The following is a 20,803-nucleotide window of genomic DNA, read 5'->3' as shown; positions in this document are numbered from 1 at the left end:
CATTTTTATTTCGGACATCGTAGTACTTTTCTGGGTTTCACAACTCGGATCGTTACACACCGTAGGCGTCTACAAGATGGGTGGGAAGGGAGAATAGGGGTACATGGCCCTCCTAAAAGCTGAGGGTACAGACCTTACTTTCGCACATTTCTAGCAATGGTTGCCTGCGGTTCTACTAAATCGCAGATTTATCATTGCCGAGCACGATGGTAGTTTCAGTGATTTTTAACCCTCATAATACTAAAGGGGTGGCGGTACTTTATGATCACCTTTTGAAAGTATTGAGATCTAGTCATGTACTTTATATTTCAAAATTTTTGGAAAAAATATTTATGTTTTAATTTCTTTTCCCAGATACTGTAATTATTTAAAATTTTCCGTAAAATCTAACCCAAAATTTAAAGTTTTAGTATTGAACGTACTTTTCGCAACACACATCGTATCCCTATTTTAAGAGCCGGCCACGGTGGCCGAGCGGTTCTAGGCGCTTCAGTTCGGAACCGCAAGACTGCTACGGTCGCAGGTTCGAATCCTGCCTCCGGAATGGATGTGTGTGATGTCCTTAGGTTAGTTAGGTTTAAGTAGTTCTACGTTCTAGATGACTAATGACCTTAGATGTTAAGTCCCATAGTGCTCAGAGCCATTTGAACCTATTTTCAGGTTCAGGATCTTTCTTACACATCGATATATCTTTAAAAGTACGTTGTGAATAAAAGTGAACGACAATTAAATAAATGTGCGTTTTTTAAATTTTGTTTTGGAGGTCATAAAGTACTCCTTCCCTCACTGTACACATTACGAAAAAATGCGTTGGTGTTGATAACATTGTGCTAAAAGATATCTTTAGGTTCCGGGGCTTACTTATACATCAATACCCACTTAAAAACAATAGTGTTCAAAAATTTAACAGAAGTCAACGAATTTTTAAAAAATTATTTTGTGGTGGGACAATATACCCCTCTCTTTGGCAGTACACGTTATAGAAAACGTGTTGGTATTGTTGGCGTTACAGTTTCGTTCTTTTTCTACACCTTGAGAAAGCAGAAGTTTGATTTCTAAAGTGTAATTCTGCTTCTACGCTTTTGGGAGTAACAAAATGGCATTTTCCCTGGTAATTTTTGTTGCTATCCAAGAGGATTTTATCAACCATTATGATTTTTTCTTTGAGATTTTTAATTTTCTGTGAAAATATATTATGGCTCGTATATGAGTAAAAAAATTAAACTGTGAACAACTCTTAGTTGAATACTATGTTTTAGTTGTAAGGAAGTTGTAATTTCAGATCACTGAGTCAAATAGCGCCATTCACAGCCATTATACCAACATAAAAATATACAGTGTTTTAAAAAGGTGTCAAACACTCTGAGAGGTGGTGGTAGCAACCAAAACAAGAAAAAAAGTCCAATAAAGTGTGCTCTAAAATGCATACCTCAGTAGTTACGAGCACTTGTTCCTCTTGTGTACTGTGAAAAACATCTCTTTCTATATTCTGGTAGAGCGTAGTATGGAGCGAAATTTAAAAAAAAATTCCTAAATAAGCATGAGCTATAAAATGCATACCTTAAGAGCTATGATCACTTATCCATCTTCGCTACTGTGAAATACATCTCTTGTATTGAATAATTGCTCATAGCTCGTAAGGTATGCTTTCTGAAGCCTTTGTTTTTGGACATTTTTCCCTTGTTTTGGCGGGTATTAACATCTCTGAAAATATTTGAGTTCTTTTTATCACCATTGGTAATTAACTTACTGCAATGAAATATCCTTGCCACTTTGGCATCACAATAACGTACCTAAAATCCTACAGTTGATACCTATCGGTTGTTTAAGATACAATAAGTTTCGCGTAATCCTTATCAAATTTAGCTTTCGGAGCACTATACTTGCTCAAACTCACCGAATCAGTTTTATAAAAATTCGTAATTTTAGAATTTTGCTTTGTCGTGTCTTAATTTCGGCGGACGCCTGTGTTGCAGACCTTATATAACGCACATTTTTGAGGACTGTAAATGAGTGGTGTTCGCATTCTGATCACACTTAAAGGAGCAAAACATATCAGCAGCCAATATTGTCCCCTAGCAGTCAGTTAAAGGCATTTCAGCGTTCGTTGTAGGAAGGGGTGACGTGTCGTCGTCTTCGATGGCTATGTACTTGTACAGCCTTGCTCCAGCTATGACGTCACTGGTAATAATTTCATTGTCAAACTTGGCAGTTTTATGAGCAGTGTTTTCGCAGATCGCTAAGAGAGAAATTTTGCTGTCAATTCACTAATATTATGTAATATTGCTGGGTTTGATAGTCTAGTGGTGAAGTGCGAGACTGGCGACCGAAAAATGGTTCAAATGGCTCTGAGCACCATGGGACTTAGCATCTGAGGTCATCAGTCCCCTAGAACTTAGAACTATTTAAACCTAACTAACCTAAGGACATCACACACATCCATGACCGAGGCAGGATTCGAACCTGCGACTGTAGCGGTCGCGCGGTTCCAAACTGTAGCACCTAGAACCGCTCGGTCACTCCGGCCGGCGCGACCGAAAAGACGCGGAGTCGAAGCCCAGTCAGACAGCGGAATTTTTCATTCTGTGTTTATGCTAGCTTTCACCTTTCAATGAATTGAAGTTAGGCCAGGAACTACGCTTGGGTTTAATTCCAGGTTAAAATGTAGGTTATCCTTCCCCAATAGGATTGCTGGGGAGGTTAAGCGCGCCGTTGTCTCCGGAAAGGCGTCCAATTGAAAGAACTTGAAAACAGGCGGCTGAACATCCCTCCTGGGGGACTTCCACACAATCATGCCGTGCGAATTTATCTTTGTTTATTTTACATTGCAATATATTTCGAGGTATAGTCTCACAATCACCCTAACTATCAATGAAAAAAAAAAAAAAAAACATTTTAACGTTGTAACGGATCAGTTAAATAGATTTTTATTTTATGCCTCCCTAAAGCATTAATCTGAAATGTGCAAGTGAAAGATAATGATCTTAAACTGTTGCTGAGTGATGCGAGAAGCGCGACACATGGGAAACATGTCTTTTACTAATAATGACTTACACTTACTGTTACAACCCGCCAGGTTAGGTGAGAGAGAGGCTCATGCGCTGCTTCCTGGACTCGGGTACGCATGTCGGCCCTGGTTCGAATCCGCCCGGCGGATTAATGACGAGGACCGGAGTGCCGGCCAGCCTGGATGTGGTTTTTAGGCGGTTTTGCACATCCTGCTAAGTGAATACCGGGTTGGTCCTCACATCCCGCCTCAGTTACACGATCGCAGACATTTGAAACACGTTCACTCTATTTCATGGTTGACACTAGACACAGACAGCTGGGGTACACTAATTCCATCCTGGGGGGTACGGGAAGGGCATCCGACCACCCTCTGACACTAATATTGCCAAATCCGTAGTAACAAGGCCGACTCCGCGTTGCAGTGGGAGAAAAGCCCAAAGAAAATGATGACGACTTACAGTTAATCTTATTCTCCGGCTCCACAAACTGCAGTCGGTTTTCGGACTCGTCGAGTAGCCTCCTCCAAAGTATTTCTCCTTGGCAGCACTCTCTTCCTTTGTTCATAGTTTCTGAAGATCCTTGGCCAACTTGTCTTGCCATCTCATTTTCGTCCGCCTAAAGATCTTCGTTCTTCGGTTTCTTCTCTGGCACTTCTCTCAGTTCGCTCTTTTCTGCTTGTCTAGGTTTCGGCAACACTACCTGATTCGTTATAGTGTATCTCCCTCATTCTCACTTCTCTCTTCTTCGCTATTCTGCTCCGTCACAAATTGGTCGAAATATCCTTCCCAAGATTTTATTTAAAAAAAATTATTCTCTATGCATGGTTATCTATTCTTCATATTTCTGCTCCACATTTTGATATTGGTCTGATTATAGTTTTGTACGAGGAGAAGTCAATAAGTAAAGGGACTTTTGAGAAAAGGAATATTTATTCTAATGAAAGAAAACTGAAACATATATTTCTACGCAAGTGCCTTCCTGCACTTCACCGCACTTCGTCCGACGTTTCGCGAGTTCTTTAATTCTGTTGGGAAAAAAGACTTTTTCAGTATTTACGATATTGCAGTGCCTATGTTATTCTGATTTACGATGTAAAGTTTCTTCGGACTTACATGCATGTCTGAAGGACACATAGATAATGACACATGGTTGACGGCATGTGGAAGTCTGGGCATTGTCGTGAGTCGTGCTCGGAAGCGGGAAATGGTTCGAGTCACGGTCCGACACAAATTTTCGTTGTCGTCATTCCATTATACAGCTGATGGTAGCCCATATTCGCAATTGCGAATACATTTCATGTAAAAAGGTTTCTGGTTGCCCCTGTATCCAGTTTTTGACCGCATCAATGACTTTTGCATCGGTTGCAAATCTGCTTCCCCAGAGAGCTTCGTTCAATGGCTCAACCATATTATGGAAATGGCTTGGAGCCAGGTCTGTACTGTATGGCGGGTGTTCCAGCTATTCGAATCTCGCCTCCTTTATTGTTTCGGCCGTTCAATTGGTAGAACGTAGCCGAGCGTTATTCTGCTTCAGGAAGACATCTATTGGCAGTTTTTACCGCGACGTTTGGATCTGATTGTAGGTTTCTGTTTGCTTCACAATACATCATAATAGTTCTCACTGTTCATAGTTTCACCTCTTGGGTGAAATGAACGGCTACCACGCCTCGCATGTTCCAGAATAGTGTTAGCATAATCTTACCAGCTGATGATTGACTTCTAAATTTCTTAACTTCTGGTGATGATGGATATTTTCAAGCCTCACTTTCCGGTTCGTGATGATGCACTCAAATTTCGTCAACAGTAACGATTTTCTGTAAAAATTCTTCGCCCTCGCTATGTTAACGGGCCAAATGTTTATGAGAGATGTTCATTCTTCGCGCCTTAACCTGCGCTGACAATTCTTTCAGTACCCACATTGCACACTCTTTCCGAAAATTTAGCGCGTCGTGTAAGATGTAATACGCTGGACCATGCCTGATATGTAAAATATTGAGGATTTCGTCCGCTGAGATTCGTCTGTTTTCCATTACCATACCCTCAACGACTTCCAAGTTGTCCTAATTTGTTCTCGTCAATGGCTTGCCCGATATTTTCTCGTCACATAGAGAAGTTATTCCCCGTTTGAAGAGTTCTGCCCATTCGTAAGTCTTGCTTCGGGTTAAACAGCTGTCACCATACTGCGATTGCATTCAGCGAATAATTCCCGCAGGTTTAACACCTTCCGCAAACAAAAAGCGAATCCCTACCCTCATTCTCACCTTGGTGCAGATCGACAATGGATGCGCCATGTTTCACGGTCTGCTATAATACGACGAATAACGCGAAAATAAGAGTGACACGTTCTATAGAATTGTTGCAGACGACAATATTTCGGCCCTGGATACTAGCAGTGTTACCAAGCCCTACGGTGATAAATTGCAAATGTCCCTTACTTTTTTACTTCCCTCGTATATCTTTATTTTCGTTCCTCTCGAAAAAATTTTGGATGATGCTGATTTGAATGAATATGACACTCTGGATGCCTCGCTTATGTTTTATGGTTCTCATAATTTCTGTTGTTTACTGCCACCCCTATGTATTTAAACTCATCTGATTCTTTTATTGATAGTTTCGACAGAATATGTTGCATGTATTCTGATAAGAACGTAGGAATCGCCAGCAAGTGTCTCATTCCGGGGAACTGGAAGACCTGTGGAGCTAATGTAGGCGTGGTGGAGGAGCTGGACAGTCGTCATGGAACGAGACACCCCACATAACACATCTGCTTATGTTTTTTAAAAAGCAGCAATTAAGATTTGTTTGTGACAGAGGCAGTCTTTATACTGTACCGTTTCTGGATTGACCTCTTTATTATAGCGACAGGGAAAGGCGATTGAATGTTATCATTGGCTACTATTCAACCTATTAGGAAAGTTAGTTCCACGAGGTGTAGCGCCAGTAATTTTGTTGGGAAAATATATTTTGTTTTTAATTCAGTGATCACCGGTTTATTTTCCAAAGTGAGCTCATTTCATTTACAGTCAATTTTTGTAGCACGAAGTTTTTGTTACGACAGACATTTACTGCTTTGATTCATATTTTGTGGTCAATGGAGCATTTTTGGTAGACAATCTTCACTGGGGTGGGGTCTGCAGCTACGATGAATTTTTTTGAATGATTTTGTGACTCCTTCAGCTTCCACTCCCTTTATGTGATGTATAATTGTACGATTTCGGCCTTAGGCCAATTTTAAGTATCTAAAACGGAAGCATTGTACATTGTATCCATTAGTATGTGTTACGACTTTTACACAGCAACAAGTCATATCCCATGAACCATGGACCTTGCCGCTGGTGGGGAGGCTTGCGTGCCTCAGCGATACAGATGGCCGTACCGTAGGTGCAACCACAACGGAGGGGTATCTGTTGAGAGGCCAGACAAACATGTGGTTCCTGAAGAGGGGCAGCAGCCTTTTCAGTAGTTGCAGGGGCAACAGTCTGGATGATTGACTGATCTGGCCTTGTAACATTAACCAAAACGGCCTTGCTGTGCTGGTACTGCGAACGGCTGAAAGCAAGGGGAAACTACAGCCGTAATTTTTCCCGAGGACATGCAGCTCTACTGTATGATTAAATGATGATGGCATCCTCTTGGGTAAAATATTCCGGAGGTAAAATAGTCCCCCATTCGGATCTCCGGGCGGGGACTACTCAGGAGGACGTCGTTATCAGGAGAAAGAAAACTGGCGTTCTACGGATCGGAGCGTGGAATGTCAGATCCCTTAATCGGGCAGGTAGGTTAGAAAATTTAAAAAGGGAAATGGATAGGTTAAAGTTAGATATAGTGGGAATTAGTGAAGTTCGGTGGCAGGAGGAACAAGACTTTTGGTCGGGTGATTACAGGGTTATAAATACAAAATCAAATAGGGGTAATGCAGGAGTAGGTTTAATAATGAATAAAAAAATAGGAGTGCGGGTTAGCTACTACAAACAGCATAGTGAACGCATTATTGTGGCCAAGATAGACACAAAGCCCATGCCTACTACAGTAGTACAAGTTTATATGCCAACTACCTCTGCAGATGATGAAGAAATAGATGAAATGTATGACGAGATAAAAGAAATTATTCAGGTAGTGAAAGGAGACGAAAATTTAATAGTCATGGGTGACTGGAATTCGTCAGTAGGAAAAGGGAGAGAAGGAAACATAGTAGGTGAATATGGATTGGGGGGAAGGAATGAAAGAGGAAGCTGCCTTGTAGAATTTTGCACAGAGCATAACTTAATCATAGCCAACACTTGGTTCAAGAATCATAAAAGAAGGTTGTATACCTGGAAGAATCCTGGAGATACTAGTAGGTATCAGATAGATTATATAATGGTAAGACAGAGATTTAGGAACCAGGTTTTAAATTGTAAGACATTTCCTGGGGCAGATGTGGATTCTGATAACAATCTATTGGTTTTGAACTGCAGATTGAAACTGAAGAAACTGCAAAAAGGTGGGAATTTAAGGAGATGGGACCTGGATAAACTGAAAGAACCAGAGGTTGTACAGAGTTTCAGGGAGAGCATAAGGGAACAATTGACAGGAATGGGGGAAAGAAATACAGTAGAAGAAGAATGGGTAGCTCTGAGGGATGAAGTAGTGAAGGCAGCAGAGGATCAAGTAGGTAAGAAGACGAGGGCTAATAGAAATCCTTGGGTAACAGCAGAAATATTGAATTTAATTGATGAAAGGAGAAAATACAAAAATGCAGTAAATGAAGCAGGCAAAAAGGAATACAGACGTCTCAAAAATGATACCGACAGGAAGTGCAAAATGGCTAAGCAGGGATGGCTAGAGGACAAATGTAAGGATGTAGAGGCTTATCTCACTAGGGGTAAGATAGATACTGCCTACAGGAAAATTAAAGAGACCTTTGGAGATAAGAGAACCACTTGTATGAATATCAAGAGCTCAGATGGCAACCCAGTTCTAAGCAAAGAAGGTAAGGCAGAAAGGTGGAAGGAGTATATAGAGGGTTTATACAAGGGCGATGTACTTGAGGACAATATTATGGAAATGGAAGAGGATGTAGATGAAGACGAAATGGGAGATAAGATACTGCGTGAAGAGTTTGACAGAGCACTGAAAGACCTGAGTCGAAACAAGGCCCCGAGAGTAGACAATATTCCATTTGAACTACTGATGGCCTCGGGAGAGCCAGTCATGACAAAACTCTACCATCTGGTGAGCACGATGTATGAGACAGGCGAAATACCCTCAGACTTCAAGAAGAATATAATAATTCCAATCCCAAAGAAAGCCGGTGTTGACAGATGTGAAAATTACCGAACTATCAGTTTAATAAGTCACAGCTGCAAAATACTAACGCGAATTCTTTACAGACGAATGGAAAAACTGGTAGAAGCCGACCTCGGGGAAGATCAGTTTGGATTCCGTAGAAATGTTGGAACACGTGAGGCAATACTGACCTTACGACTTATCTTAGAAGAAAGATTAAGAAAAGGCAAACCTACGTTTCTAGCATTTGTAGACTTAGAGAAAGCTTTTGACAATGTTAACTGGAATACTCTCTTTCAAATTCTGAAGGTGGCAGGGGTAAAATACAGGGAACGAAAGGCTATTTACAGTTTGTACAGAAACCAGATGGCAGTTATAAGAGTCGAGGGGCATGAAAGGGAAGCAGTGGTTGGAAGAGGAGTAAGACAGGGTTGTAGCCTCTCCCCGATGTTATTCAATCTGTATATTGAGCAAGCAATAAAGGAAACAAAAGAAAAATTCGGAGTAGGTATTAAAATTCATGGAGAAGAAGTAAAAACTTTGAGGTTCGCCGATGACATTGTAATTCTGTCAGAGACAGCAAAGGACTTGGAAGAGCAGTTGAACGGAATGGACAGTGTCTTGAAAGGAGGATATAAGATGAACATCAACAAAAGCAAAACGAGGATAATGGAATGTAGTCAAATTAAGTCGGGTGATGCTGAGGGAATTAGATTAGGAAATGAGACACTTAAAGTAGTAAAGGAGTTTTGCTATTTAGGGAGTAAAATAACCGATGATGGTCGAAGTAGAGAGGATATAAAATGTAGACTGGCAATGGCAAGGAAAGCGTTTCTCAAGAAGAGGAATTTGTTAACATCGAGTATAGATTTAAGTGTCAGGAAGTCGTTTCTGAAAGTATTTGTATGGAGTGTAGCCATGTATGGAAGTGAAACATGGACGATAACTAGTTTGGACAAGAAGAGAATAGAAGCTTTCGAAATGTGGTGCTACAGAAGAATGCTGAAGATAAGGTGGGTAGATCACGTAACTAATGAGGAGGTATTGAATAGGATTGGGGAGAAGAGAAGTTTGTGGCACAACTTGACTAGAAGAAGGGATCGGTTGGTAGGACATGTTTTGAGGCATCAAGGGATCACAAATTTAGCATTGGAGGGCAGTGTGGAGGGTAAAAATCGTAGAGGGAGACCAAGAGATGAATACACTAAGCAGATTCAGAAGGATGTAGGTTGCAGTAGATACTGGGAGATGAAGAAGCTTGCACAGGATAGAGTAGCATGGAGAGCTGCATCAAACCAGTCTCAGGACTGAAGACCACAACAACAAACAACAAGTCATATCCCAAGACATACTAGGATGATTATAACTTACTTTATGGACGATTCTATAATGGTATATTATGCCATATACGTCCTTGCTCTTCTGACTGCATGTAATTGTCATAAAATAAATTAGCAGTAGTTTTTCGCTATTTTAGGAGAACGTTACCTTAGAGCTCTTATATATAAGGTCGATGTTTCTTTAAAGTACTCACATCTGGATACAAATTTGTTAATGAAGCTGTGTATGTCTTTGTTCACAATTATATTTAATTGTGGTTATTTCAACGCAATTATGTAGTCATATTACACAGTTGATGAACGGTAATTAAATATAATTGAGAATAAAGACATGTATTACTTAATTAATAAATATCTGTAAAATAATTGCTAACATTCTTTTGTAAGTACGTTAAAACTTTCGACATTACATATAAGATCATTGCAACAACTGTAACATGTTGCTAAAATAGCGACAAACAATTTCTATTTTGTTTTGTGATAATTATATGCAGTCATAGTAGCAAGAACATAAACGACATAATAAACAAACAAGAACCGTTCATAAAGTAAGTTGTAATAATCTAGTACAGCTTGGAATCTGAGTTGTCCAACACTATGTTATCAAAAGTATCCGGACACCCCCAAAAACACACGATTTTTATATTCGTTGCATTGTGCTGCCACCTACTACCAGGTATTCCATATCAGCGACCTCATTTGTCATTAGACATCGTGAGAGAGCAGAATGGGTCGCTCCACAGAACTCACGGACTTCGATCATGGTCAGGTGACTGGGTGTCACTTGTGCCATACGTCTGTACGCGAGACTTCCACACTCCTAAACATTCCTAGGTCCACTGTTTCCGATGTGATAGTGAAGTGGAAACGTAAAGGGAAACGTACAGCACAAAAGCGTACAGGCCGACCTCGTCTGTTGACTGACAGAGACCGCCGACAGTTAAAGAGAGTCGTAATGTGTAATAGGCAAACACCTATCCAGACCATCACACAGGAATGCCAAACTGCATCAGGATTCACTGCAAGTACTATGACAGTTAGGCGGGAGGGGAGAAAACTTGGATTTCACGGTCGAGCGGCTGCTTATAAGCCACACATCACGCCGGTTGAAACGTCCCCTTTGAACAATTATACAAAACTGTGCTTAAACTGGCACACAATATTTTTAGCGCAACGGAATCTGACTTTCAATAATCCCTACAAAAGAATGGCCCTGACTAACATTAACCTATACCTTTCATGAATCACTTACCTCACAAAAATCTTCGTTACTCGAACTACTGCAATACAGCGAGCGCCACTACTGCCAGCCTACTAGTGTTCAAAAGTCATAATATATACAGCAGTTCATGACATCCATTCTTACAAATGTACTGTTTCTGGCGGACACACGTCCAGATTTTCCGCTCTCAAAAATCCGCCAGCTCACTTCCCCACATCCACCACTGCTTGCGGCTCACCTCCAACTGCGCAACGCTACGCGCTGTTAACAGCCAACTGCCCAACACTACAATAGCCAACAACAATGCAAACCAGCCACAGACTGCACACAGCACAGCCAGTGATTTTCATACAGAGTGCTACGTGGCGTTACCAATAAAAAAACCTAAACAGCCTACTTACGCGGTAAATGACAAACGACGTCTCGCATAGACGTTGTATGATTGAACAGTGGAAAAACGTTGTGTGCAGTGACGAATCACGGTACACAATGTGGCGATCTGATGGCAGGGTGTGGGTATGGCGAATTCCCCGTGAACGTTATCTAAAAAATGGTTCAAATGGCTCTGAGCACTATGGGACTTAACATCTATAGTCATCAGTCCCCTAGAACTTAGAACTACTTAAACCTAACTAACCCAAGGACTGCACACAACACCCAGTCATCACGAGGCAGAGAAAATCCTTGACCTCGCCGGAAACCGAACCCGGGAACCCGGGTGTGGAAAGCGAGAACGACGACGAGCTGCGGACGAACTTTATCTACCAACGTGTGTAGTGCCAAGAGTAAATTTCGGAGTCGGTGGTGATATGGTGTGGTCGTGTTTTTCATGGAGAGGGCTTGCATCCTTTGTTGTTTTGCGTGGCACTATCACATCACAGGCCTACATGGATGTTTTAAGCGACTTCTTGCTTCCCACTGTTGAACAGCAGTTCGGGGATGGCGACTGCATCTTTCAACACGATCGAGCACCTGTTCATAACGCACGGCCTGAGGCAGAGTACTTACACGACAATAATATTCCTGTAATGGACTGGCCTGCACAGAGTCCTGACCTGAATCCTATAGAACACCTTTGGGATGTTTTGGAACGCCGACGTCGCGCCAGGCCTTACCGACTCACACCGATACCTGTTCTTAGTGCAGCACCCCGTGAAAAATGGGCTGCCATTCCCGAAGAAACGTTCCAGCACCGATTGAACGTATGCCTGCGAGACTGGAAACTGTCAGCAAGGCTAAAGGTGGGCCAACACTATATTGAATTCCAGCATTGCCGATAAAGGGCGCCACGAACTTGTAAGTCATTTTCAGCCAGGTATCCGGATACTTTTGATCGCATAGTGTATGTTAAATTCATAAGTTATGCTAATGCATCCAACGCATGATGCTTACGTTTTAGATACCTGAAAATGGCCTAAGGTCGTAACTGTACAATAGTACATTAAATAAAGAGAATGGCAGCTGAAGACATCAAGAAATTATTCATAAAATTTTTGACAGAAAAAGTTAATTTCCCAGGTGATTTTTATTCGGGCATCTTAAAGCGGCTGTTCGCTACAGCCAAATTATAAAGCTAATTTCTACTTAGGCTAAACCGCTGCGCTCGGGTTTTCACTGACATTCTGACCACGGACGGGTCAGTCGGGCTGTATCGACCACAGAGTCATCCTCAACCAGCGGCGCCACCTGCATGCGTTATGGAGAGACGTGGCAGTCAGCACACCGCTCTCCCGGCTGTTGGCAACAGACACGGATCAGCTAACTCTCATCCTAGTATTTTCTACGAGGCTGACTGCACTTCGTTCCATTTCTCTCACGAAGGAAGAATTCCTGACGGTACTGGGAGTCAAACCCGAAACCTCTACATGTTAGTCAGCAGCACTGCCCACTCAGCTACGGAGGCGGACACTCGGGGCCAGAGGCTGTGTAATAACGTTTATAGAAATGTCTCCTCCATTTCCGAAATAAAGAATCCACCACAACATGAATACAAAAGGACATTTAAAGTAGGGATGTGTGTGACGTCCTTAGGTTAGTTAGGTTTAATTAGTTCTAAGTTCTAGGCGACTGATGACCTCAGAAGTTAAGTCGCATAGTGCTCAGAGCCAGCCAGACATTTAAAGTGACAAGTTTGTTTGCGTGGCCATCCTCCGCAGCAATCACAGAAATATTTTGTTTTGTAAATAAAAACATCATTTTCTTGCTGCACTGTATTTTATTTTTTCCGGGCGTGTTTCACCTTTTTTTTTTACTTTAAGGCATCTTGAGTGGAATCTGGAATGATACAGTTTTGATTTGATACGCGTAATTTGCAGATTACAAAACAGTTCACGTCTAGTTTTGTGTGTAAATAAGTGATTAGTTATATAGGACAAACTAGAAGATCTTTCAGTACCAGGTATAAGGAACATTTATTGCGAAAAAGAGGCACAAATGTACCCAATTCCACTTTTGCTGATCATCTGTTGATTTCCGGTCACAAATGAAAAAGAGTTGATGAAATTTCCATTTTACATAAGAAAAGGAAAGGTCACAGGCACGATACGCTCGAACAGCTGGAATTTTTTAAGCATATTTCTGGGAACGATGGCCTTGTTCTCAACGAACAGTTACAATTCCGTAACAAAAACTTTTTTAGTGGCTTTAATTCATTTCTCGTGCATTTTTTAGTCTTTTGTTTCTTACTATACTTTCCAGTCTGTGGTTAAGAACCATCTTTTTCTTCAAATCTCATCCATATGTGCACTACTAAAGTTCTTTCATGCACATGTTTTAGACTGTGCAGCTCTTTATGTAAATATTCTGCAATATTCTGTACTTTACGTAATAGGCACCTCAGTAAAGCCTAATAAATGGCCCTCAGTTGCACTTCATTCACTTGACTGTTCTTAACTACTTTATTTTTTCAAAAATATGCTAAGCACTCCTTTCTTGAATTTTGTTTTATTATAATGAACTGTTGTTAGCCCGCCCGGCTAGCCGCTAGGTGTAACGCGCTGCTTCCCGAGCGGGAGAAGGCTAGCCGGTCCCCAGCACGAATCCGCCCGGCGGATTAGTGTCGAGGTCCGGTGTGCCGGCCAGCCTGTGGATGGTTTTTAACGCGGTTTTCCATCTGCCTCGCCGAATGCGGGCTCGTTCCCCTTATTCTGCCTCAGTTACACTATGTCGGCGAATGCTGCGCAAACACTGTATCCACATACGCGTACAACATTTGGGGTTACACTCGTCTGGTATGGGACATTGTCGGGGGACACAATAACCCTGTGTTCGGTGTGGGGCGGCGGTGGGGTGGGTGGACTGCTGTGGCCTGTTGTGAGGTTGTGAACCACTGAGAGCAACTGCGAGACGAAGCCTCTCCGTCGTTTCTAGGTCCCTGGTTTGATAAACAATGCACACACACTGTTGTTTGATTCGATTATTTCTGTTACAATGTCTCAAATGGGCATATGTCACTGTCCTCGCCCGATATCCAACGCAAGTTTTTTCTTGTTTTTTATAGCAGCAATGTAAGCCACTGGGCCGCTCAGTCTGATATTATACCTTGTAAGGTGTACGTACCAGAGGCTGGAACGTTTTCATTTTGTAATTTTTGATTTTAGCATGTCTGCTCTAAACTCTGACTATTGACTTCTCTCAATGTAACTTTACTTAAGTTTCTGTCAGACTTACATGTATTGTTTTACAGGGTTCAAAAATGGCTCAAATGGCTCTGAGCACTATGGCACTTAACATCTGAGGTCATCAGTTCTCTAGAACTTAGAACTACGTAAACCTAACTAACCTAAGGACATCACACACGTCCATGCCTGAGGCAGCCATGTTCAAAACTGTATAATTACTTACAGTTCAGCGATTTTTTTGGCTGGCATCTACGTTTCCTCTCACCTGGTCGTATATTGGAGGTCGCACTACAACTTCATTTACGAAACATAAGCACGTTTTTCTTTTCCGAACGTTTTTCTTAACGCTTTTCACCTTGTTTGTCCTTATTTTTGTGGTGCACTAATAGTCTTGTGTCATTAGTTATAAATATTTGATTAAAAACTGTGATTTAGAGACGTAATTACTGTGAGCTGTGAGCTCACCATGTGTCTCACCCTGTTTGGTGTGTTTATGCTCATGGTGCCAACCTAACGAAGTATATGCTGAAAAATAACGTCTAGTCATACACACACACACACACACACACACATAGGGTGCTCCATTGATCGTGACCGGGCCGCCAAATATCTCACGAAATAAGCATCAAACGAAAAAACTACAAAGAACGAAACTTGTCTGTATTTTAATTTAAAAAAATTTAATTTAAAAAACCTACCTGTTACCAACTGTTCGTCTAAAATTGTGAGCCATAGGTTTGTGACTATCACAGCGCCATCTATTACAACGCGAAAAAAGTGGTCCAACTAAAAGATTCATATTTCTTTACGTACTACACGAATATGTAATAAAAATTGGGGGTTCCTATTTTTAAAAAAAACGCAGTTGATATCCGTTTGACCTATGGCAGTGCCATCTAGCGGGCCAACCATATCACCATCTGGTTCCCCCCTTTAAGCTAGACAAGTTTCGTCCTTTGTAGTTTTTTCGTTTGATGCTTATTTCGTGAGATATTTGGCCCAGTCACAATCAATGGACCACCCTATACGTGAGTGTGTATATATGTGTATGTTCGTGTATGGATTTGTGAGCGCGAGCGTGCGCGCGCGCTTGCGCGCCCGTGCGTGTGTGTGTGTGTGTGTGTGTGTGTGTGTGTGTGTGGAGAAAGGGTGTTTACACGTATGGATTTAAAGCAGTTGTATTCTGTCTTGTCATTACCTGTGATCCAATATGTTCATACGCAATCGATGTCTTCTTATGGCATATTCATATTCATCCATTGCTGTGGTTAACTGGTAATTGTTTTTCACTGTTCACAAACTTATGAAAGGCACTTATATGTAGTTTAGTATAATCAACACCAATGTGGCGCAGAAACATCTTGTTTCTGCAGTAAGTGTTCCTTACAAGTTTTTATACAATGAATACAAAGATCGTGTTAACTACAGCTGTAGATGAAAGTGAATACGGCACAAGAGAACAACCATATTTAGATGAAAAGAACAGGGCAGAGCGTACGGCAAGATAGAACATAACTACTTTGAGATCAAGCTATATTCGTATTAAATATTTTTGTATCACCAGTTCTGCATGATGACGAGGTTAAAAATAACGGTAGAAAGCTAACAAACTGACTGATAGCGGGCTCTGGAAAACATACTCATTAAACTCTCACATTTGTCGATGAAATGAGCGCCAGTGACGGCACAACTGGCAGCAGGGTAATACAAGGACGTAGCCATCGATTACGACGACATGTCAGGTCAGACCATGGATTAACACTCGAACAAAGCTAACAGAGAAACTGCTAACAGTCGTCTCAAAGAAAGCACACAACAGACTGAAACTACTGACCCGACGAATATGGGAACTGAATTCCACTTTATTTTACATGGCAACAGGACACTCGTCCGGCCCACTGTAACTTCTTGAAATACAGTGAGGTGACAAAAACGGGATAATTCCTAACATCGTGTAGGACCTTCTTTTGCTAGGCGTATTGCAGTAACTCTACGTTGCACGGACTCAACGAGTCGCTGGAAGTTCCTGCAGAAATATTGAGCCATGCTGCTGCCTCTATTGCATTCCACAACTGCGGAAGTGCTACCGGTGCGTGAACTGACCTCTCGATTATGTCCCATGTCGGGTGATCTTGGTGGGCAAATCATTCGCCCGAATTGTCCAGAATCCTCTTCAACCCAATGGAGAACAATTGTGGCCCGGTGACATGACGTATTCTTATGCACAAAAATTCCGTGAAGTCCATGAATGGCTGCAGATGCTCTCCAAGTAGCCGAACATAACCGTTTCCAGTCAATGATCTGTTCTGTTGGACCAGAAATTTGATATTCTCGGCACGCTCTTGACTCTGTGGGTCTCGGAATATTGAACTTCCAAACAATTTCCGAAATGAAATGTCCCCTGTGTCCAGCTCCAACTACCATTCCTCGTTAAAAATCTGTTAGCTTCAGATGTGCCATCACAATCACGTCGGATACCTTTTCACATGACACCTCCGAGAATACACTGACCTTTTATACCTTGTATGCGATATATTACCGCCATTTGAACAAGTGCATATCGCTATCCAATGACTCTTGTCACATCAGTATATTACTTAGATATTCATTCCTCCAAAGTTGTAGCACTCCATTCATATCCTTCAACAGCATGGACTTATTTTCCGTATACATCTGCCTTCTCGCATACGTATCCTGTGATCCAGCTGATCAAGTTCCCACATCTTCCCCTGGAACAGGAATACCTTCCCCTGTCCTACAATCCCACAACACAATATTGGATTTCGACACATCACAGTAAGCTCCACCTCCACCCAATCCCGGAGAACTCTGAGCTGTTACCGGAGTTCTACAACCACGTCCCATATTCCGGACGTCACTACACACTCCATTGATTTTCCAGGGTAATTTCAAACACATTCCCCTCCCAGACCATCACATAATTCCTGAGATCCACCCATCCGATTCGCTATAGCGTAGCCTACCATTTTCTTTTCACATAAAGACCGCGACACACCCTTTCCCGTCATCACTGCAAGATTCGCGGTCTCCTAACGTCTCCCCCACTTGTATCACGTACCAGCACATTTCCTCGAAGAGTCGCAATACATTCTCCAGCTCTAAAAAAAAAAAAATGGCTCAGAGCACTATGGGACTTAACATCTTAGGTCATCAGTCCCCTAGAACTTAGAACTACTTAAACTTAACTAACCTAAGGACATCACACACATCCATGCCTGAGGCAGGATTCGAACCTGCGACCGTAGCAGTCCCGCGGTTCCGGACTGCAGCGCCTAGAACCGCACGGCCACCAAGGCCGGCTCTCCAGCTCTACAAATGCCATCTTTTGACTCTTCTCAGTACCCACAACATATAGTTTCAAGTAGTAATTCCTCTCCAATATTTTTTTTTGAGTTATCAGTCTTCTATCTGGTTTGACATGGCTGGCAACGAATTCCTCTCTTGTGCCAAACTTTTCATCTCAGAGTAGCACCTGCAACTTACATCCTCAATTACTTGCTGGATGTATACCAGGCTTTGTCTTTCTCTACGGATCTCTCATAAAAATCCCTCATCTAGAAAGTATTGCTGCCGGCCGTAGTGGCCGAGCGGTTAAAGGCGCTACAGTCTGGAACCGCACGACCGCTACGGTCGCAGGTTCGAATCCTGCCTCGGGCATGGATGTGTGTGATGTCCTTAGGTTAGTTAGGTTTAAGTAGTTCTAAGTTCTAGGGGACTTATGACCACAACAGTTGAGTCCCATAGTGCTCAGAGCCATTTTGAAAGTATTGCTGGAGGCCACAAGCCCATTATTTTACAACTTTCACGACCACGCAGATCAAGTCAAGAATCTTTTAGTTAGCTAGTTACATGTTCCATAGATGATTTGAACAATTTTATATAAAGAGATTTGGAATGAGTCAGCTTACAGTATATGTAAGCATGGCTAGTTTCAGTGGATGGCTACGTGCTGGGTGTTGTTCATAAAAGGAACAGTGGTCTGAATTTAACGTTAACGAACATATTGTGTTTCAGTCCTACACCTGTAACTGCACTTACAGCTTGTTCCTTTTTTAATTTTTTTACAGGCCATTTTTACTTAAACAAATATTCGTCTGTGGAATAGAGGGAGTTGTCAAGAATAAATGGTTTTCGGTTAGTTTTAAAACTTGCTTTAGTACCTGCTAGACATTTTATTTTATTGGGGAAATGATCAAAAATTTGTTATTGATGCATATGGGATTCCTTTCCTTTAATGACGAGTAACAAGGTTAATTTTTTTTTCTAGTGTTTAGGTATAGACATCCTTATTGTTCTCAAACTGGGATGGATTATTTATGACGAAATTCATTAGCGAATACGTATACTGTGAAGGTGCAGCTGATATGCCAAACTCCATGAAGGAGTACTTACAAGTTAACGACGAGTGAATACTCCTCGCTTTTATCCAATCGATATCTTCTTTCTAAGTGATTAATTACACCAGAAAATTATTCTGTAAGATTTTATTGGATGGAAATATGCGTAATACCTGCATGTTAGGAGGTTATTTCGTTTGTCTCCAAAGACGGCAAGTATACGAAGAGCAAAAGTAACTGAACTTAATATATCTGAGCAGCTCCTTTCAGTAAGTGCACCCAAAAATTTGAAACATTGTATCCGATTTACTGGCTCCTGTGCTTGTGCTACTTCAATTGTTGGTAAAAGTCTTTGTTGTAATAATTGAATATAATGCCTTATACGAAAATTAAAGCAGAGTCCATATTCACAGAATCAATACGTCTTTCAAAAGCAGAATTAATATTTTTTTCTTCTGCTTCTTCTCCAGTAGAATTTCTTATAACACTGATATTATCTGAGAAAGACATGAAGTGTGACTGATTAGTACTAAACGGAAGGTCATGTATAGGGAACGGGAGTGGAACTAAAATTGAGCCCTGTGGGGCTCTCTACGTGATTTCTCTCCATTCATTAAAATTTGCTCACTTTTCAACATGTTTCTATTCTTGTCAATGTATATTGTATTTTTAAATATTTTATTTGTGGGTAAAGAGGAGCAACACGGCAGCTGACAGTGAGTCTCCCTGAGGGATGTATCTAAATGACGGATAGATAAATAAAAGACATCTCGAAAGTGGATTACCACTTCACTATGGCCAGGGTGTACTCAGTAGCAAAATTGTGAGAGTTAAAACATTTAATGTGGCTGGAAGCACGAGATCTTATTAAGTGCATATCACTGTCTTAACACTATTCAGAAATTACAACACTTACTAGTCTTTTGTTCATCAACTCCGCGTGTCTGTCTCACTTTAAATCATGATATAACTATATTTGAGAAATTGTTAGAATTTTTAAGACTCCTATGACGTATGTACAATCATAGTGGAAAGACCCATTAGATCGAAATGATTAATCGACAACAACAAATGTGATACAGAACAGTGCTAGCGATTTTCGGTATGTACTTCGCCCTTCATTTTCTCTTTTATTCGAACTTGCAAGTCTGATATAAATGAGAGGACGTTGAAAGCTGACTGGAACAAAGCGATAGTGCCGTGGAGTCACAGACGTCACCACCCTTGTAGCAGTTCTTGGAAGGGACTACCGGGAGGTAACCAGATCAGTGGATCACAGGACACTGGACAGTCTTCTGTAGTGTCACTCTACCGTTGGCCCCCGAAGCACCACAGGCAAACACAGATAAGGTCTGGTGTAAGGCTTTTAGCTGCGACCGCTTTATCAACAGTGGTTTGAGGAGGTGGTATGAGGAGAAACACCGTTTAAGTGAGGTCCAGGGAGGTACTGTTGTGCATAAAACATAGAAAGTGGCAGATGCTATAGATTGTACTCTGGAGTGGGAATCCACGGTTTTGAGATGCTTTGAAGGTGTGACATACTGCAGTAGATTGGCTTCACCAACACCAAATATTTATGCACCATAAGAACTGCCAGGATTGGGTAGTATGAATAAACTAGAAGTTAGAGTACCAATGAGGACTCGGCTCATTGGCCACACAGAGGCATGGACAGACGGTGAAATGCCTTTTTTCGATATTAAATGGAAAGACATACTTTATTGTTTAACAGCCTAAAGAACAACCCAGGGAAGGGGAGCAGCGTTTTCTAAGGACAGTAAGATCCGTGGCCCAGCCAATCCGAATAAAGAGCGAAAACGCGGAAATGCGAGTTTTCCTTTTGGCGAATACCTGGAATCAAGCAAATTCATCTTATTTCGTTTTTGGAGAGAGCCTTCAAGATTACTTATTCATAGAGAACACTCATTGCTTCGCCTCTGAAAATCTTTGCTGCCAGGGTTCACCGCCAGAACAAATGTATCGAGAG

Source organism: Schistocerca cancellata, chromosome 8 (assembly GCF_023864275.1).
Source record: "Schistocerca cancellata isolate TAMUIC-IGC-003103 chromosome 8, iqSchCanc2.1, whole genome shotgun sequence".
NCBI classification, from domain to species: domain Eukaryota; kingdom Metazoa; phylum Arthropoda; class Insecta; order Orthoptera; family Acrididae; genus Schistocerca; species Schistocerca cancellata.
Note: the sequence above shows the minus strand (reverse complement) of the source record.